The sequence below is a fragment of the Protopterus annectens genome, chromosome 6.part0 (assembly GCF_019279795.1).
Source record: "Protopterus annectens isolate FY-2018-M chromosome 6.part0, PAN1.0, whole genome shotgun sequence".
In the NCBI taxonomy this organism is placed as follows: domain Eukaryota; kingdom Metazoa; phylum Chordata; order Ceratodontiformes; family Protopteridae; genus Protopterus; species Protopterus annectens.
Window position 1 is genome coordinate 1315862519 of NC_056737.1, and position 20378 is coordinate 1315882896.

Here is a 20378-nt window from a genome sequence, read left to right on the forward strand (position 1 = left end):
GTGAGGTTGAATAAGTGTAACGCTGAATGTGTGCAAGGTCTGTAAAGGTGTGATAGCTTAGTGTGAAGTTGTATCTGACATGGTAGTGTCTATCCTAGCTGTGAGGACAGCAAATGATGTGTAATGTACTGTTAGGCAGACATAGTTGTACGGCATATGATGTGACGTAGTTCCTTGTTGACGAATGTGGTGTCTCATTGCAGGCTAAAGTAATACATGTATGCTTAGTGAGTGGTACTGCTGGTGAATCCAACTCCTATATGAACTGTAGTACTACCAGAAGCTGTAGGCCTAAACAACACAGTATGGTGTGTGTTCACATTGCTTGGAAACACTGTCATCTGTGTTTCCTGTAGTCTGCACAGAGGACAACACTCAGGCATAAGGGTGTGTAAGTAGTGGCACACAGTACTGTATGGTACACAGGTAATGCTCACCTGTGTTGGCATACAGTGGTGTGTTGTATGTTTGTCTGATGTGTGTGTAATCATGCCTGTACAATGGCTGCAATCATATGTGTGTTACAGGGTATACGTGTGTATCCAGCAACATATATACTCTGTTACAGCAGTATGCCACCTATAGTAACAACTGTACACATCTGTTAGGCAGGGCTATGGCATCAATGACTAGGGTGGTTGACTGGTACTACTGTACCTGTACTTTACATCCATTGCAATGGATGACATCTCTCTTCATGCATTGGTGTGATATACACCCCTGTCTTGAGGTTGTGCAATGTGTCACAAACAGTGTGTCGGGTACTGTTGTATAGTGGTGTGATATATAGAGTGTGCCAGGCACTGTTAGTTAGTTGTGGCCTGAGAACCAATAAGTCGTATTGAACGTGTGTAACCTCTGACAGATAATAGGATGGTATATATGTCAGTAAAGTGATATCTGTGTTAAAGGTGTAAAGTGTGCCACAGGACTCGCTCACAAATATTGTTCATATCTTTTTCAGCCAGATGGCCCACCAATGCAATCCATCATACACAGCGGATGAGGAAGAGGTGATACTACAAAGCCTATTGCAGCAGTACACAATGTTGTTCTCCAGAAGCAGCCAGCACCAGCAGGAGCAGACTGCACTGTGGCAGGAACTTGTTCGTTGGGTAAATGACATAGGCATGCATAACCGGACATATGAGCAGGTACGCCATCACTGCAGTGATTTAATTAGACATGTCCGGCGGCGTGCATCTGATATCCAAAGACAACAGCATGCCACAGGTGGTGGGGTGGCCATTCATCCCCCCTCACCAGAGTGGAGGAGTTGCTCCTAAGCGTGGAGGCTCCTGGACAACAGCAACATCAACCTCTGACATGTGTTGTCATGGAAGCCGGAGCCACCCAGCACGTCCACCCGGAGCAAGCAGGTAACATGCCCTAACTGTAGACGACAGTTAACTGTATTGTTAGATTATGTCTACGTGGGATGTGTACTGTGTGTTTAGCAGTTCTGCTGCCTAGTGTTGTGCAATACTGATATTTCGAATAATATCTCTACACCTGTGACTGTTGACTGTTGTTATACTGCAGTTTAGCATACCCACTGTAGCAATGCCACAGCTGGGGCCGCTGACTAACTCTCTCATATTCTCTTAGGTCCCTCTGATGTGACAGCAGGGCAGCCGATCCATGCTGGTGAGTGTGTTATAACTGCAATGTTGGTAATGAAATATGCATGTCATAGGTGAGGTGTAGGCAATGTACACGTAACCCACCTACGCATAATGCATGCCATGCATGTTTACTGTAAGATGTTGAACAGCTCAGTAATTTCAGTAGCTGCCTCACTGACATGCAATACCCAGAGCATAAGACACAGTTGTGGCAACCCCGTACTGCACATTGGATAGGCATAGTTGCACAACATAACATGTTTATCATACGCAGTACGCAAAGACATGCTACATATGGCGTAACCACACACCCGCTGTAAGGTCACACCTCAGTATCCCACGTCATCCACACACACATGATGTACCTCAGGGGTAGAGGCCTATCATGGGGCTGTGCAACACTCTTCAACACATAACACATTCATGTTAGGCAATGCTCCCTATTGGGCACCTCATACACCTATGTACAAAGTGGCTGTGTAATAGTGAACGTAGCCACAGTACTGCAGTTCAGGTACACCATGCTAGGCGGTGGTCTGTCACACAGTAGTAGCCGTGAGTGACCACAAGATGCATGATGATGATGATGATGGCACATGGTAGTACACCCCTTCCAGTTACAGTGACCACAGTACTACACATAGCGGTCTTTGCTTTGCACCTCGTTGTTGTGTGTGTGCAAACATATGCACCTATACACAATATGCATAGCATGTTGTGTGTGTGCTTACATATGCCAGTATACACAATATGCACAGCTGTCACCATCTGTACAAAGAGTCACATATATGTCCTGGAATGCTATTGGGTCTATAGGTCACATGACTCACATTGGGTATGTGTGGTGTTTAATGTTACAGTCGTGTAGCATGCCATGTCATGGCTGGCACTATCATATCTGCAATATGTTCCACACTCACCATAACTACTGTACAATGGCCATGTCGAGCATTGGGATTCCTTCACATCTACATGCACCATTCATCCCATGTCTATACATTGCATGCATTTGCTACACCTGTGCCCACTATTATTCGCTATGGACACAGACACTGTAAGCAGACATGGCAATCTATGTGTCACACAGATAGCACATGCAGCCATGGTATGTATACCATTGAGTGATGGTGCACAGGACATTGCAGAGCAGATAATACTTGCACAGCAATGTTGTGTCCATGTACACATTGTGTTCCAGGGTGTAGTCAATCACTGAACGACTACACACATGGATCACAGCCATGTATAATGTCATTGAATAGGGCCGTCAACACTTGCACTGCATGGTCTTGAGCAACACATATTCTGCATGCTGACACATGTGAGGTGACTGCCCTGTGATACTGTCACCCACCTTCACCCACTATTGTGTATGTGTTGGATTGATGGTGTGTGTGTGTGTGTGTGTGTGTGTGTGTGTGTGTGTGTGTGTGTGTATGTGCTGTGGTGAGCAGTGTATTTGTGTTCATGTGTGCATGTGTGCATGTGCTCATGTGTGCAAGTGTGCAAGTGTGCATGTGTGCATGTGCTCATGTGCTCATGTGCTCATGTGTACATGTGTACATGTGTACATGTGTGCATGTGTGCATGTGTGCATGTGTTCATGTGTGCATGTGCTCATGTGCTCATGTGCTTATGTGTGCATGTGCGCATGTGAGCATGTGTGCATGTGTGCATGTGTTCATGTGTGCATGTGTGCATGTGTGCATGTGTGCTAACATCATGTACAGATTGTGAAGTGTGTTTCCTGTCTTCCTTCCACAGGTGCTGAGTTAGGGGTGTATGAATGCAGAAGGGAACCTGATGTCACTGCCACTAATAGTGGAGATTATAAGACATGTATTGTGGTACAGGAAGGTCTGTCAGGGTCTGCCATTAGTTCACTAATTGACAGTACACAGCATTCAACCCCATCTTTGCACACTCATACTGCCAGTACATCCCTCATCACCAATGGTCTTAGTTGAGGGACAGCATACAGTCGGCATTGACCAGGAGAGTGTGGTACCCATGGCACAGGCATCCCCTCACAGCAGCCATAGCCGGATTACTGGAACGGTACCACATAGGCGAATGTCCAGGGGTTCTCGGGGGAGCAACACTGGATGTATTGCCCCTGGCAGATGTGCCCCCAGAGGTATTACAACCTCCAGTATGCTCCGGGTTGTAATGCAGGCACGTATGGAACGGTACACCCGACAGGGACTAAGGGCGCAGAGGGCCCATTACACTGCTATCAATGACAGCATCCGTGACCTTGCCGGTGCCATCCCGAATTACACCAAGGTCATTGATAGCCATTGGAGGGAGACATTAGATGTCCTTCACGATGTGTTAGCCATGAGCCAGGACTGTGCGGGACAGATGGGAAGCCGACGCGGATGCATGCCAGCAACAGCATCAGCTGGCAGTTGTCGCGGATGGACCATGGATCACAGCCCCTCCCGTAGTGGCAGTACCAGCCCCAGCAATGCTGGGGCTGGCCTCTCCATTGACCATCCTACTAAACCACGTGCATGTGTCACTGGCCAGTCCCAGCAGGGACATGGGTCCAGTCATCATATCTCTGCCTCTGATGATAGCACCCAGTCAGGGTTGGTACCCAATACTGCCCATAGCACCCCTGCCAGGCACAGGTCCATGGCCAGAGACAGTGATCTGTATGGCCTAGCAGGTACAGTCTGTGGCTGCCCCACAACTGCCCGTATATGGCAGCCACATGGTGGAGTTGTGTGCATGCAGACACACACACACATTAACCAAACAACTAGGGCTCACACATACACACACACATTACATCAACATTAGCCCATGCTGTATTGTTGTCCCTCACCACACACACACACACACACACACACACACACACACACACACACACACACACAGACATGTTGATTGAATGGGTCAATGTCGGGCTCTGGCAAACCAACACACCCTGTGCATATGATGACACCTGTGCCACCTCCTGTCATCTGTCACATTGATGCAGGAATAGGCTAACATGGTTCTGATGCACAGGGTGACATTATAGCAGTGTAGCAATAGTAGCACGTTGCCAACAGGAAAGTGTACTGATATCCTTGTAGGTATATCTGTGCAGGCATTATGCATCACAGATCTGATAGTCATTGTAGCATTGTTTACACCAATGTTAGGTCTGAGTATGTATTGTCCACCCATGTGCCACTTGGCTGAAGTGTACAGTGTTGCCAGCATGTGTTAGTGAGTGGACAGTACGTGTGTGATGTGTGCATTACAAATTAGCAGGTGTACATCTGTGAACATGGGATGTGTGACACACCCTGTTGTACACATTGTTAACATCTCATGGTATCTTCCGATGGCCAGTATGCATTCAACTACAGATATGTACTAACGTGGGTACACATGTCTGTATGACATGGGTTGACACTATGCTGTGGGTGATACTGTTGATATATGTCAATGATCTGCAGTCTGGTAGTATACACCACCTCAAAAGCATGACTATAACCAATCATTAGATGATATCCTGACAAATGATACACAGTTGTGGGGAACTCAGTAACAGTTGGATCCTTCCAGTACTATACTATAACAGTAACCAGTGGTATTGACCACCACACGTTCCTGGGACCACACCTGTGTGGCATATAGCCCTCTTAGGTACATGCAAACACACTAGGGATATGTCCATCCACATCTGGAAATGCATGCATTGGCCTACACTGCATTCCCTGGATGGGATGCATAACCTACACAAGGGTATCATACAGACAGATACCTGTTGTCCAATACATGCTGTACAGTCATAAGCTGACTATGGCATAGTCACCCATATTTACTAGACATACTATCCCGACAGTACCACATAGGTGGTAGCCCTCAACATGTATGTTGGGTACCAATGTGTACAGACAGACACTTGTTATGTCATCTATCCCTTGGTATCTGACTATCCATAGGTATTGTGGGGTCCATCAGTGTTTCACATAACACATTAGGGGCCTGCATGCATATCCACAGGGCTGTTGTACACCTATAATGACTGTCCATTACTGCCAGTCATTGTTGTGTATGAACATGTCTGACATATACCCCAGGCAATTACCCTCACTCCCAGTACTCTATAGTACGTGTCATGGGTGTGTGTGGCACAGATGACCTTGGCCACGGATCACTACAGTGGCCGGGCTTGTCGCATACATACATATGTGACCTATGATCTGAGAAGCAGCGGCACAATCTGTCGAAGGAAACAAATGTATTCATGTAGTATGCAGGCTTCAGACCTATGTACTGATTGAGGTCACATGTGCACATATCCATTTGCCACGCAGATACCCGATGTGTGTAATGCACATACTGTTTTAATCATATGTCATACCGTAGTAAAAGCAAAACCCACACACCAGTGACCACCTGTGGCACACACACAAACACACGCACACAGCGGTTGCAGGATTCAAAAGCCTACCTTACTATGTTATGATACTAGAGAGATACGCATTAACACAGCACACTATATGCTCTCCTGGGTGGTTTCTGTTCTCCTGATATATTTGTAGGATGCTGACATCATCAGACATTCCAAAGAGGGATGTACCTCTTTTATTGTGTTTTCCCAGTCTCCAAAAAGGCTACTTCTCACAAAGAAAATCACACACACCCCCACACTGTCAGCATTTGCAGGATTCAAACCCCTACCTAACCATGTTATGATACTACAGAGACACATATTAACAGATCACGCTACATGCTTTACTGGGTGGTTTTTGATCTCCTTGAATATTTTGTAGGATGCTGACATCAGCAGACATTCCAAAGAGGGATGTACCTCTTTTATTGTGTTTTCCCAGTCTCCAAAAAGGCTACTCATCTCAAAGGAAATCACACACATACACCCGCCCACACACACTGTCAGTGCTTGCAGGAATCAAACCCCTACCTAACTATGTTATGATACTAGAGAGATACGCATCAATAGAGCGCGCTATCTGCTTTACTGGGTGGTTTCTGTTCACCTGATATATTTGTAGGATGTTGACATCATCAGACATTCCAAAAAGGATGTGCCTCTTTTTATGTGTTTTCCCAGTCTCCAAAAAGGCTACTTCTCTCAAAGGAAATCACACAAGGCTCAGTCCTGGGACCTCTCTTGTTCAGTATATATTTGTGTGATGTACAGGCTATCACAGGAGGGATATGGCTGCCCATGTTCGCAGATGACTGCAAACTGGGTGCCATAATCAACTCTCCAGCTGGCACATGCATACTCATACAGGGTCTCACAGAGATAGGATGACTGGTGCCTGAGCTGTGGCCTACAGCTACATGCCATTAGTTGCATAGTCATCCCCTTTGAGAATGACAACATGCCCACACATTACCACATAGGTAGTAATCCATTATATACGGTAGTAGTTGTTACGGGTTTGGGGACACGACCTGTTCGTACTCTCGTCTTTGACAATCACATTGCCAAAGTGGTTAGACAGTACTTCTACATAGCCCACCATATCCCACATGGTTTCACATGTTGATCACGTGTGGTCATTGTGCCCCTATACTCATCACAACCATGCTTGGTTACTATGCCACATTTGGGTTGTACCTTACCCGACACCTGCAGCAACTGTAATGGCCACAAATGTTACTCATCAAGCAGATGTAGGGACTCACACGGATGCCCTGCACAGTTCCGATACAGTAACTCCAGCTCTACTCAGTCACTTACCACCTACATGGATGCGTTGTGTGCCTGTAGTTTAAGGCAATATCTGACCCAGAATTAATGGACATGCTCCACCTCAGGATATCCAACTCCTTTGGAGCTACACACTCCAGGGACATATACCTCAGCACAGATGTTGATAGGACATGCTGGGGGGACAGATTATTATCCATAAGGCTCCACATATACTGCATGGTGGTAAATGCTGTTTAGCACTGCTTTATATTGCTTAACACATGGCAATCATGCCTCAGGTGTTGATGTAGCGCTGCCTATGTTTGATGCACATACTACACTCCCTATACATGTTTGACTGCAGGTAGTGTCAACATAGGCATCCCTTTTACTATATGTGTGGGTCAGAGAGAGGTATCATTTCCAGAGTTCCTACTGAGCCAGTGTATGTGCTATGCATTGCCTCTTTGCCAAGGCCAAAGCATACTGGGCACACCTCCTTCTGCCTACTGGGGCAGGCTCAGGTTGTTCCTCCTCCGAGTCACGCTCTGCCTGTGATGGCCCTGGCAATGGTGGGGGGCTGTTTGGCCCAGGCCTATGCTGGTCCTGCTGCAGCTGTTTTTGCAGGCTCATATTATGTAGCATAGCACATACCATGACAATTTGGGTACATGTAGTTGGTGAGTACTGCAAGGCTCCACCAGATGTGTCTAGGCACCAGAAACGTGACTTGAGCAGCCCAAGCACACGCTCGATTACATTTCGTGTTTGTGCGTGTGCCTCATTATGGCGTTCCTCTTCAGGTGTGTGTGCGTTTCTGATGGGTGTCATCAGCCACGGCTCCAGTGCATAGCCAGCATCCCCCACTAGGTGTCCATGTGGGATGTCCCCACTGGCAAATGTCTGGTAAAGCTGCGACAGATGCCAGATATGGGAGTCATGGTAGCTTCCAGGGCAGCCAGCACACACAATTAGTATTATGCCCTGGGCATCACACACGACCTGGCAGTTGATGGATGAGAAGCCCTTGCGGTTGAAGTAGACCCTACCCCGCTCACCGGCTGGTGCTTTGATGCATATGTGCGTGCAGTCTATTGCACTCACTACCTCAAGGTATTCCGCTATTTGCTGGAAGAGACGCATATTGCTGGCCAATACCTCACGGGAATGGGGGAAGTATACATAATCACCAACATGTGCTGACATGGCATCCAGGAACTGGTGCAGTACCCTGGATGCTGATGCCTGTGATAGTCCCATCATATCACCAGTTGCTCTCTGGAAGGTACCTGTTGCTAGTATTCTTAGGCCAACACATACGTTAGTTTCCAATGGGATGGGTTCCCCTCTGTTGGTTCTGTGTGTGAGGCGTGGCCTGCACAGCTCAACAATTTGCTGCAAGAGGTCTCTGTCCACTCTATAGCACTCCACTATCTCCACCTCATGTAGCCCCTGGTAGGTTACCCTGGGCCTGTACACTCTTGTCTGTCTCCTAACTGTGGGTTGTCCAGCAGCATTTGCATCATCACCACCCTCAGCATGTTGCATATGTCACCTTATAACAGCAATGGCAGCCCCTAACATTTTTTGCCTCAGTACAGCTTTTTCAGTTTTCACTGCTATTAGCTTACTGCAGTGTTGCAGTGTCTCTTGAGAGAAACATAATAGACTGTTATTTGCAGTGTTTTAAGTGCTGGGCTGGGCTAGTGTTCTGCCTGGGTAATTGCCTGATTCTGATTGTTTTCACCTGCTAGCTCTGCTAGTACTCCCTGGTAACTTCCCTACTATTTGGTGTGCTTCCTTTTTCCTTTCTGTTTCCTCAGGGGGGAGCGCCGCGCACACAAGTGCAAACAAGCACACACCAGCTAACACACGCACACACATGCTTACATGGTCTAAAACCTGCTTATTCTTGTTAAAATGCGCGCACACAGGCGCAAATGCACTTACAACTGTTTACACAGCCTTACATATGCTTACTCAAGCTTCCACGTGCGCACACACGCTTACACGTGTGCACACTGTCTTACTCGGGTTTACTGGTGCGCACACACACGCATGCATGCTCAGCAAGAACTTTGGTGTTATTCACAACATACACCTTCCATTTCTTGACTTTACCTGGCCTACCTGTTGACACATCTCTTTCAATAATATGTAATTGTCGGCTGACACGTGACACTTTGCTCCAATGAGCTTCACTCCTTTCATACATACCCCCCTCGTGATGTCACCTATCTTCTACTCTGTTACTCCCCTTATCTTACTCCTACACTCCACTGACTGTGCTCATTTCCTTTGTAAACTTGCGATTCACTATCCTAACTCTCATTTGCATAGGATTGCCTACTAATGCTTGGTTACATCTCTTAGACTGAGCTTCCCCCCCTTAGCAACCTCTACTTGGTGGCCATATTGTCTTCAGCCTGCCATTCACTTGCATTGAAAATTCATTTTAGCTATAAAATCCACATTTGTGGATATTAATTATTAATTTTCTGGTTTTTAGGGTGCAGTGCGTTTGCGCGGCGCTGCACTACGGTTAAACCCCGAAGATCGGGATGAAAAAAAAAGTAATTTTATTTCTATTTTGCATCACTTCCCATTGCCAATGGCCATATTTTTGGCCATTGGCATGCTTCCTCCTGTAAATGCATGCTTTTTTTGAGGCTGTCATGGCTCTGTTTTGCTATTTGCAGAACCGTACTCAGTTATCAACTGAGTACATTTCTGCAAAAAACACTACTCCTACTCGGACAGGTTTGGGTTTCCTAGATCGCAAATTTACCTCATTTGCATAGCTTTTGCCTGCAATTGAGGTAATTTGCATATCCAAGCCCTGTCCGTGTAGGACAAGTTTAAGGAGCTCTGTTACACGCCCCTACCGGCTCTTCCTGGATCGCTCAGCGGACATGTTGGCTGCATGGAGTCTTACTCTACTCTTAGACTCTGTGCAAGCCTTCGTGAATCCGGCCCTGTGTTTCATAATTAGTACCTTTTCACTTTTTGAAGAAAACAGGGTGAACATAATAATACAGAAAATAATAATCAAAAGCTGCTTACATGCTTGATAAGCTATATAAATCATGCATCCCATATGCTTGATTTACCATAATGAGAATCATATTTTATGTGTGGTGAATTCTAATGCAGATCCCCACAAAAACATGCATACTGAGCTCATCATTACTTGTTGGACAAGATTTTGCAGACAGTGCTTTTGGCTGAAAAAGGATATGTGTACCTACTCTTGGGAGAATTCAGCCAAGCATAATCACAGAATGAAGCTTTGTTTGGCTGCCAGACTTTATAAATGTTCCACAAAAGTTACCTCTAGACCAAAGAACACAGATTTAGTTAATGATAATCATTCTATTAAACAAAATATCATTATTCAAATATCCACCTATTAATTTACCTAATATTTTATTTTATTTTACATTTGTTAACCGGGAAATTCCGACTGGACCAGGTCCATTTTCAGGGGATGCCTAGAGAGAAAAGTTCTGGCATCAAGTTATACAAATACAGTACATCCAGCATAATACACAAAACAGGTTACATAATGTATGCTGAGCATAGTAATATAACAAGAAATTAATAAAACACTCCAGGTAAAAGAAGATATAGAACATAGGTAAAATACAATGTCAGTTACAGTACATCAAGCATACTACACAAAACAGGTTTCATCATGTATGATGAGGATAGTAATATAACAAGAAATTAATAAAACACTCCAGGTAAAAGAAGATATAGAACATAGGTAAAAGGCAATGTCAGTTATACATTGGTAAGAGAAGAAAATATATCAAGTAAGATTCTACAGTTAAAAGTACCCTTTCAGATGACCAAGCCTACAGGTGATCAGAGATCCAGCATGTGATCAGAGAGGAGTTTGGGAAATTAATAGCAGTGTGGTTAGAGTTATGTGATACAAGGGCATAACCAGGTACTAAGAAGATGTGATCTGAGGGAGTTTTTGAGTATGAATGTGGAGGGGACAATGGACAAGGACAGGGGAAGAGAATTCCAATTTCTGGCAATGGTGTGGAAGTAGAGCGCTTTCCCTGCATTATTTTTAGCCTTGGTGATGGAGAGGAGAGATTTTTCACTAGATCTTAGGTACCAGTTTGCAGTATAGACAGTAAGTAGGTTAGATAATGAGGGTTTTTTTCAGGATATTTAAGAATATTGTAGGCTGATTGATTCAGTGAATGCTCCTTTTTAGGAAGAATTAAGACAAGCATAATCACACAATGAAACTTTTTTTGGCTGCCAGACTTTATAAATTTTCCATAAAGATTACCTCTAGACCAAAGTACACAGCTTAGTTAACGATAATCATTCTACTAAACAAAATATCATTATTCTAATATCCACCTATTAGTCTGCCCAATATGATCGATCCAGTGAATGCCCAGCAAGTTTGTGTATTGTTACAAGCAGCATGAGGATTTATTGTCCATTAAGTAAGATAACATGACTTTTTTTAGGGAATATAAGGAGGAGAAACTGTTGCCTGTCTATGTGTAATTAGTAACAGCAACCCTTTCACAGCTCATGGTACAGATAAATAGAGTGAAGTAATATAGCAATAACCCATGCCTGGGTGTGGGTAATGCAGGATTTACCCACGGTTGGCGTGGTTTGGTTCCGAGGGCGAAGCCTGAGGGATCAAACAAAGACAACCGTGGGTAAATCCTGCATTACCCACACCCAGAAGTGGGTTATTGCTATTATACTATGACATTATTTAAGAAAAGAAACAATTACTTTTCTTAAATAATGGCATTGTATAATGCCTCTTTGCTGCCCTTCCGCAGCTGTCTGGTATCCGCGGCAGTTCTGATGTACTGCGAATGCCCACGCAGTACATCAGTGCTGTGGCCAAAAGCAATGGAGAAAGCAAGATCTCCATTGCTTTTTACTGTTTCGCTATGTTAAATGGGTTTAACATAGCGAGACAGCTTTAAAATAAGCAACGGAGATCTCGGTTACTTATTTTAAAGCTGTCTCGCTATATTAAACCCATTTAACATAGCGAGACAGGTTTAAAAAGCAACGGAGAAAGCAAGATCTCCGTTGCTTTTTACTAATGTGTCGCTATGTTAAAGGAGTTTAACATAGCGAGACAGCTTTAAAAAGCAACGGAGATCTCTGTTGCTTTTTAAACCTGTCGCTATGTTAAACTCTTTTAACATAGCGAGACAATGTTTAAAGACTTATACTAATGGAAAAAGTCCAGGCGACCGGACCTTTTTCCATTAGTATAAGTCGATTTACAACGTGCACGCTGGCCAATCAGCATGCACGTTTTGGAATATTAATGGGGGGGGGTCATGGTATAATGTAAGATAACACTTGGCAGTGAGCAGCTGCATGCCAAATCTTGACCATTAATTAATAATTTAATTATCAGCATTAATGTTATAGGAATCATACAAATTGAGCAACTTTTCCACTTTTCAGCTTTTGTGAAAGCATAACTCAAGTTTGAATGGAATATCTAAATAGCACATAAATGCCAAATATGCAGTAAAACTGCAACTGCATGTGTATAAGGTAAGATGTTCTTTTCTGTATACCTTGTAATGACCTTATTTTATCACTGAAACACTGCAAACAATTGACTGCATTTGAATTGTTTCATTCAATTTTCTTTCAGACTAGCCCCTGTATGTGATTTTCATAGGTTCATAGATTAGTACTAGACTAACTGCTCTTGTGGGCCATTTTAAGCCTAACCAATTATCCCGTGTGAGAATCAAATCTTGCAGTTTGTATCTGTAAGATAAACACCTTCACCATTATACCAACCTCTCACTGTTTTCCACTTTTTCAACTTTTCTAGTAAGTTAATTGTTGAGTTCATCACTAGAATTTGTACAAAATCCATACATAATTCGGTACTTTTCCATTATCGGGGCAACACTTCTAATGAGCGCTTTCCATTATCGGCCCAACATCGGAAAAGTTCCAGCTTTTCTAAAAGGCATTTACTACTTGGTGAAATCGCTACTTATTTCCTTGTTTTAATTAAATGTATTCTGTAACAGCAGCAAAATAGCAGCCTAAATCTAACCAGTCAGCGTTCATGTGAATAGTCTTTGTGTATGTCAGTTTGGAACACACAGAATTAGACCACTGAAGTGGGATCACAGTTTATTAATACAAGCGTGGATTGCATTTCAGACACTGCATGTCAGCTGCAAACAGTAGCTCAAAAAGCCTCCGTAGTCATATCGGTGGTGGTAAATGCTGCCAAACTAAGGTAGCCTTGCTAAAATAATTTTGCCAGTAAATTCTTGCAAGTTTGAGGTGAAATAATACCTACAACTGGAATGCTGCATCTCATTATAATGTCTGTGGGTCGATGCACAGATTTCTTGGGTACTTGGTCTTTACTGTTCAAAACCAGTTTTCTGTTTTTTGAAACTAAAGGGTTGCTCCAAAAGGAAGTTTTTAGCTATAACCAACGAACCACATAGATACATAACTAAAAGAAGGATGATGTTTACAATGGATCACTGAAGTTCATAAAGATTTACTATGGATAACAGCGTCACCAGCATGTAAATGGAATACGGTCAGTCTATATACTCATCAGTTCAACCAGTGATGTCGTGTTTTTTTGGTACTTTTCCATTATGCATGAAATTTAATAATTATCACTGACAACAACATCACTGACAGGAAAGTAAGTGTGTGTGTGGCCCACTTCAGCAGCAGCCGTGAAATCAGTGCGAGCGCCTGCTAAGATTCCAAGCGCTCATTTTGAGTAAGTGTTGCCCTGATAACGGAAAAGTACCCATAATTCTTTGTCTATTCTTTTACTCCAGTATTTTCATTGTCAGTTATCCTGGTTTCTTCTGTATTTCAGTGTAACTATTGCTGTTCTGTTGGCCTGGGCCATGGCTGAAAAAAATCCTCAGACTATCACACCTACCCGGTTAATAAATGTAAAAATAAAATAAACACAATAAAAATAAGTAAAATATTATGATAAACGTACATGCATGTACATACATCAATACACAAAATGTTACAATAGCATTATTTTATTGCTGTAACAATTCAAAACAAATATAAACTTTGCATACATATAATTTTTAATTGACTTAGTATGCATTTCATAGACCTTCATTTGAAAATTAATGTAACTAACAGATTTAGTATGATCTCAAGTTTAGTTAACCAGATATTCTCATTCAAAGCATGAATTAATAGCAATTTAGTCAGCATATAAGTTTCATCAGAGAAATGTATTTGTATTATGAAGAGAATCACAAAGAGAAAGGAACAACATATATAAAAACAGTTTCAGAAAAATATTATTACCAAAATAATGAATATATTTATACCTTTTAAGGGACCAGAAAAGTCTAAAACAAAAGTTTGCTCTAGGTGAGTATACTAACCTTTCTGAAGAACAGAGCCATTTAAAATCATCTCGAAAAGATGGAATGATCAGATTAGTTAGCTTTTTAGTATAAATATTTTGTTACTTCATTAAAATTCTCCTCATCTAAGAATTGTGGAATTGAGCCCCATTTAAGGTGATAAAATCTTAAGCATAATGGTCAAGGTCTTCAACTCATAAAGGTACAGGGTTTGATTTTGACCTCAAGTTATTGGCTAGACTTAACATGGCCCTCCAGGGCAGTAAGCCTAGTATTCACCTATAAAATATATTATACTATTCATTGTTTCATTAAAGTCAAGTCCTTATGGCGAGTGTGAAACTTCCAGGTAAAATGTGAGAATGCAAGAAACTGAAAGGCAGATTAAAGGAAATGGCAAAAAGTATTTGTTGCAAAGAGTAGCCACACTTGGAAAGAAAATACTTAAATGAATCCTCTTTTCCAAAGCTTCATGCTTTGCTATTACAGCAATCAACTCTTTTCTAAAAGCAGACAAAGTTGTGTATTAAACACTATAAAATAAACAGAAAGCTATATGCTTGATATGGGCCAGATTTAAGTGCTAGAATGACATACTGAAACAAATTTATTTTTCTCATATCCAGGAAAAGTTAAAAAAATGAAAGCAGTATTCCCATTACATTGATAAAAAAATGTGTATAGTACCACAAGCATTTTAGTGTGCCCAGCTGAGGTTCCTATAAGGACATGTCTTTTCAACTGCAGCTGTTAAATGAAAGACTGCAGGAACAGTTTCCTTTGAAGTCCTTCTTTAGTGGTTTGAAATGCTTGCTATACAGCATTTGCAGGAAATATGGCAGAAGTTGTTAATACTACACAAATTAATTCTAGTAATATATAAAGTAGCAAAAAGGTTAAAATGTGGACTTGCCTCAACTCAGAACAAAATTTCCCAGGGAAAGGCCTTTAAAGTATATTCCATACAACTGTCAACCAGCCATGGCAGTGAGAGCAATCTAAGGCTCTGAGATTATTGCACAATCTGCCACGTTAATTCATGTAAGCAAAATAAACATTGCTCTCTTAATAGTATTCTTCTCTCACAAAAAGAAGAAGCATGTAAATATAGTTCTGTCTGAAACCTATATAAAACATCATTCTGACTCATATCATAATATAACCTAGACCACGTGGTCTGCATAAACACAATAGTTAGATTGCAAAGACAATTGTTAAACAAATGAGACAATATAATCTTTGCTTACAGTTTGTTTGGTCATTTTCCAAATATTTCAAACATTCAACATACCAACCAACAATAATTGTCAGGAAATAAGAAGGAAAAATTATGTAGATCGGGAAAATCATCATACCTCTCAACTGTACAGATTTTTGCAGAACGTCCAGATTTTTGCTGCATATTTTTGGTCCATTGTTCATAAAATTGTGTTTTTCTGGCAAAACATTGGCAGGTCACTAAAATTCAAAGTCAGAAAATAATGACAGAAATTTGAGTTTCAGACTTCATACCCTTCAGAAAATTCATGCTAACACAAAACCTGTTATTCTATCAACTTTCAATGTTTGTAAGAGAATATTTAAAAAACTGTCCCTATTTTTGGACCTTTGTCCCCCCCATTATTTATGGCTTTGTCTAGATATCTTGCTTAAGAGGTTGAGAGGTATGATCGGGATGCATTCTGGAGAAGTTTGATTTATCTCACATATAAGCCACCTCTATGTATATGTAATAAAACTGATGCTTTCAGTTAATCAAGTCCTGACTGCTATCATATTCAGAAATATTCCCATTCATTGGTTCATAGGTTCATAGGTTCATACTAGGCTATCTGCCCTAGGGCATTTATAAGCCTAGCCAGAATGTGTTTGGCTTTCGCCACCCATTTTAAATTTATTTTGCTATGCCCTTTTTCGAGGTTAGTATACTGTGCCTCTATCTAACAGTGACACAGAAGTGATACCCGGGGTAAACCTACGATCTCCCATCCACTCATCAAGATTCCTCTTGAAGAGAGTCAATGAGGGACTCTGCCTAACCTGGACTGGGATTTTATTCCAGAGTGAAGGGAGCCTCTGGGTTATGAATCTGTCCCTCCAGCATGTCCTATTTATTTCAGTGCTGAGGTTCAAGTCTCTCGAGCGCGTAGCTCGATGGGATTTGGATTTTCTGAGGTGCAGCATGTCCATTATAAGAAGGTAGAAAAATAGTATTTTATTAAATTGCAATGTATTTCTGTGTCATGTTTTTGTGACTGTGAAATATGATGTAGTGAGAATAAATTGTGTGAACATGGTACAGCTGTAACTTTCTAAGGAGTTATTACTAGTGGACATTTTTGAAGTTACAGAAAACCACCTATGAAGGGAAACACATAAGGTTAGTGGCAAACTCCATGACGGAAGCAACATATTCTCTCTTGAGTTCACCAATATGAGTGGCTGAACCAAGGAAATAAAGGGACAGAGAAGTAAAACAAAGTGGAGTAAAGCAGAAGATGTTTAAGAACAGCTACTCTGCAACAGAAGCTTCCATGCATTCATGCGACTATTAGGACATAGTCCTTTTCACGCATTGCTCTTACAACTCACACTGTCTGTATCCAAAATATGCTTCTGCCATTATATCTTTGAATATCCTCAGAAGTTCTACCTTCTTTTTTATATCATAGGTAGTTACTGCATATAAAACCTAAAAAACTATTATGGATTCTAGATCAATTTCCAAATTACCCCAAAGCACAGTCTGGTTAAGTGACTTGCTCAAGGTCACACAGTAAGAAAAAGAAGGCTGTGGGAGTCAAACCCTGTACCACTGGGTACAGCTCATTAACAACTCAATGCCTTAATTCTCTGCACTGACAGATTTTGACCAGTATCCATCGTCATTTGTTTAAATGTGTTAAGGGTATCCCTGATGTTTACAACTAAGTGTAGCAAAGGTGAGAGTTATAGAGCCCATTCATGCTAATGCAAAGCACCTTAAGTGTAATGAGATATAAATAAGAAATTTTGTGAAGGGGCATATGCTAAGGAGGTGTTCTTGCAAATCAAAAAACAGTATTCATGCTATCTGGCCAGCATACTTTTCAACCTCTTAGAGCAAGAAATCTGGACACAACCCTACAAAATGGGGGGACAAATGCCCAAAAATAGGGACATATTTTAAATATTGCTCTTATAAACTTAGAAAGTTGATAGAGTGACAGGGTTTGTTGTAACATATATTTTCCAAAGAATTTGAAGTCTGAAACTCAAATGTATATAATTATTTAGTGACTTCAGTTCTCAGATCATCCCAGTGATTTACCAGAAAATCACAAATTTTATGTGGAACAGACCAAAAATATGATCCAAAAATCTGGACATTCTGCAAAAATCTGGACAGTTGAGATGTATGGTGTGCAGTACTCATATTCCTAGATAAATGTGGTGCTTTGCCTTTCATATCAGAGTTGCAATCCACAAACTTGTCCCTAGTGATCACTTCAGTAATTTGTCCAAGTATGCACAGCACCAAAATGAAACCCTTTTCCTGCCATTCCCATCAGCAATATGTTCAAGTATGGACAAGCACCAAAATGAAACACTTCCCCCACCAATCCTTTCAGCAGTATGTCAAAATATGCACAATCACCGAAATGAAACATTTCCCAACCAGTCCCTTCAGCAGTATATCCAAGCATGCACAAGCACTAAAATGAAACAGTTCCTCCAGCAATCCCTTTCAGTCTTCTGTCAATGCATGCACAAGCATCTCCCTGGCATCAAAATAAAACATTTCTCTCAAGAATCCCTTCAGTAGTCTGCCCATGTATGCACATGCATGTCCCTGACACCAAATTAAACCTTTCCCTTCCCCTTGAATTTCCATATTTTTCTGTAAAATTGCTGTTTACTGGCTTAAATGCAGGGCCATTTACATACTTGGTATGCAAATGAGCTCATTATGGATTCACCTCTCTACGTATCAACTGCTCCCTATGGCTTATGCCTTAAGCATATTATGCTTTTGCAATACAGAGGCATGTTTATAAAAAGGCCTCTGCATTTATAACATTTGTTTTGCATCCTGCAAGTCCAGGATTTGCATATCCATATAGCGCCGCACTTCATGGATTACCTCTATGAAAATGCGAAGCCCCAGACTATGAATAATGTTTTAGCAATATGTTCCAGAGATCACAGATTTGCATGTCTTATCAGTATTTCATTTTAGTATTTCTAGCTATTCCTCTTATAATACTCACATGCCTAAATCTTATCTTGCTCTACTGCTAATAAAGTAAATGTCTGTCCTCTGTCTTACTATCATATTGTCCCTTGGCCTTCATAGACTTTTTTGTCACCTGTCAGTCTTCTATAATCAAAAAAGTACAAGCCCACTCTTAGGGTAGGAGTTGCAGCAATCAATAATTGTTGGGTGCATCCTCAGAGGAGGTACTCTAAAAACAAAGAAATAATTTTCTGAAAGATTTCAGGAAAAAAAAAAGTACCAGAAAGATATATGTGATGGAGAGAAGGGATGTGACCAGAGGAGGTGCTAGAGCTATTCTCACTTTAGATCAAAAAAGACAAGAGGAATATGATATTAATGTTGAAGAGCATGTCAGGGAGATATAAAGAGATCATCCTGAATGGGAGGGGTAGTGAGGGAAGGAGGGGCACAGGCAGCAGACTGTAGAGGCTAACTACTTCCATGCTCTCCAAAAGTACTTCTTCCAAGAAAATGCTGTCGACTCATGGAGTGGGCAACCATAATGAATGGTGAACAGGGAATGCCAGAGGCATATATGGGAATGAGAGATGGAGGAAAAAGGGTAGCAAGAAAGGTAGGGATGAGGAGACTAAATGGCAATCCCAAAGGACAAACTAGACAGGGTTATCGTTTACCTCTCCAACAAGAAAAATGTAAGGTAATATAAATGTTTCATGCAGGTAATATAAGTATATATATTTCATATTATATGAGTCTTTTACCAAGGTTAATGTGAATGAATGGCAGCTGCTGAAAAAATAAAATATTTTAGGAGCATCTTCTTCATTTTCCTTAATTGTAGTTTGGTTTTAGCTAAGGGTTCCTTTATGAATACTGCAGCTGGAAGATATAAATTTTATTTATTGCAGAAATGTTTAGTATTCAGTTGAATTACTGAATTTTGTCAAAGTAAGCATGGTTTACTAATCTCACCATATAATATTTATTATACAGTGGAGGTCATTGTTAGATATAGATCTATGTCCATATATCTTATACACACAGAGAGTGAGAGAAAGATATTTGCTAAAAATGTAACATACGTATATCATATTATTTACAGTACAGAGATGCTCCTGTAAGCTGCATGTCCTTATCTCTTCTCAGTTATTCTTCTTCGCTATAGCAAAAGTGATAATAACACATTTTTAGTATGGAGTTAAACAAATGGTTGAAGAATTAATAAAAAGCTATGGGCATTGGCTTCACTGGAACTGCAGATGCCCTTGGATGGAGGTCAATCAATAAATTAAATATGTTGGTGATATGAAACACATATTATATAAAAAATTTGAACTATTTCTTTAACAAACATTTATAGTAGTAAACCATGAGGCACAGAAAAATATGATGGATGTTTTGGCCTGTACCTTCAAAATGCTATAGTACTGAGCAATGTATGCTACAGCACTAAGATTTGGAAA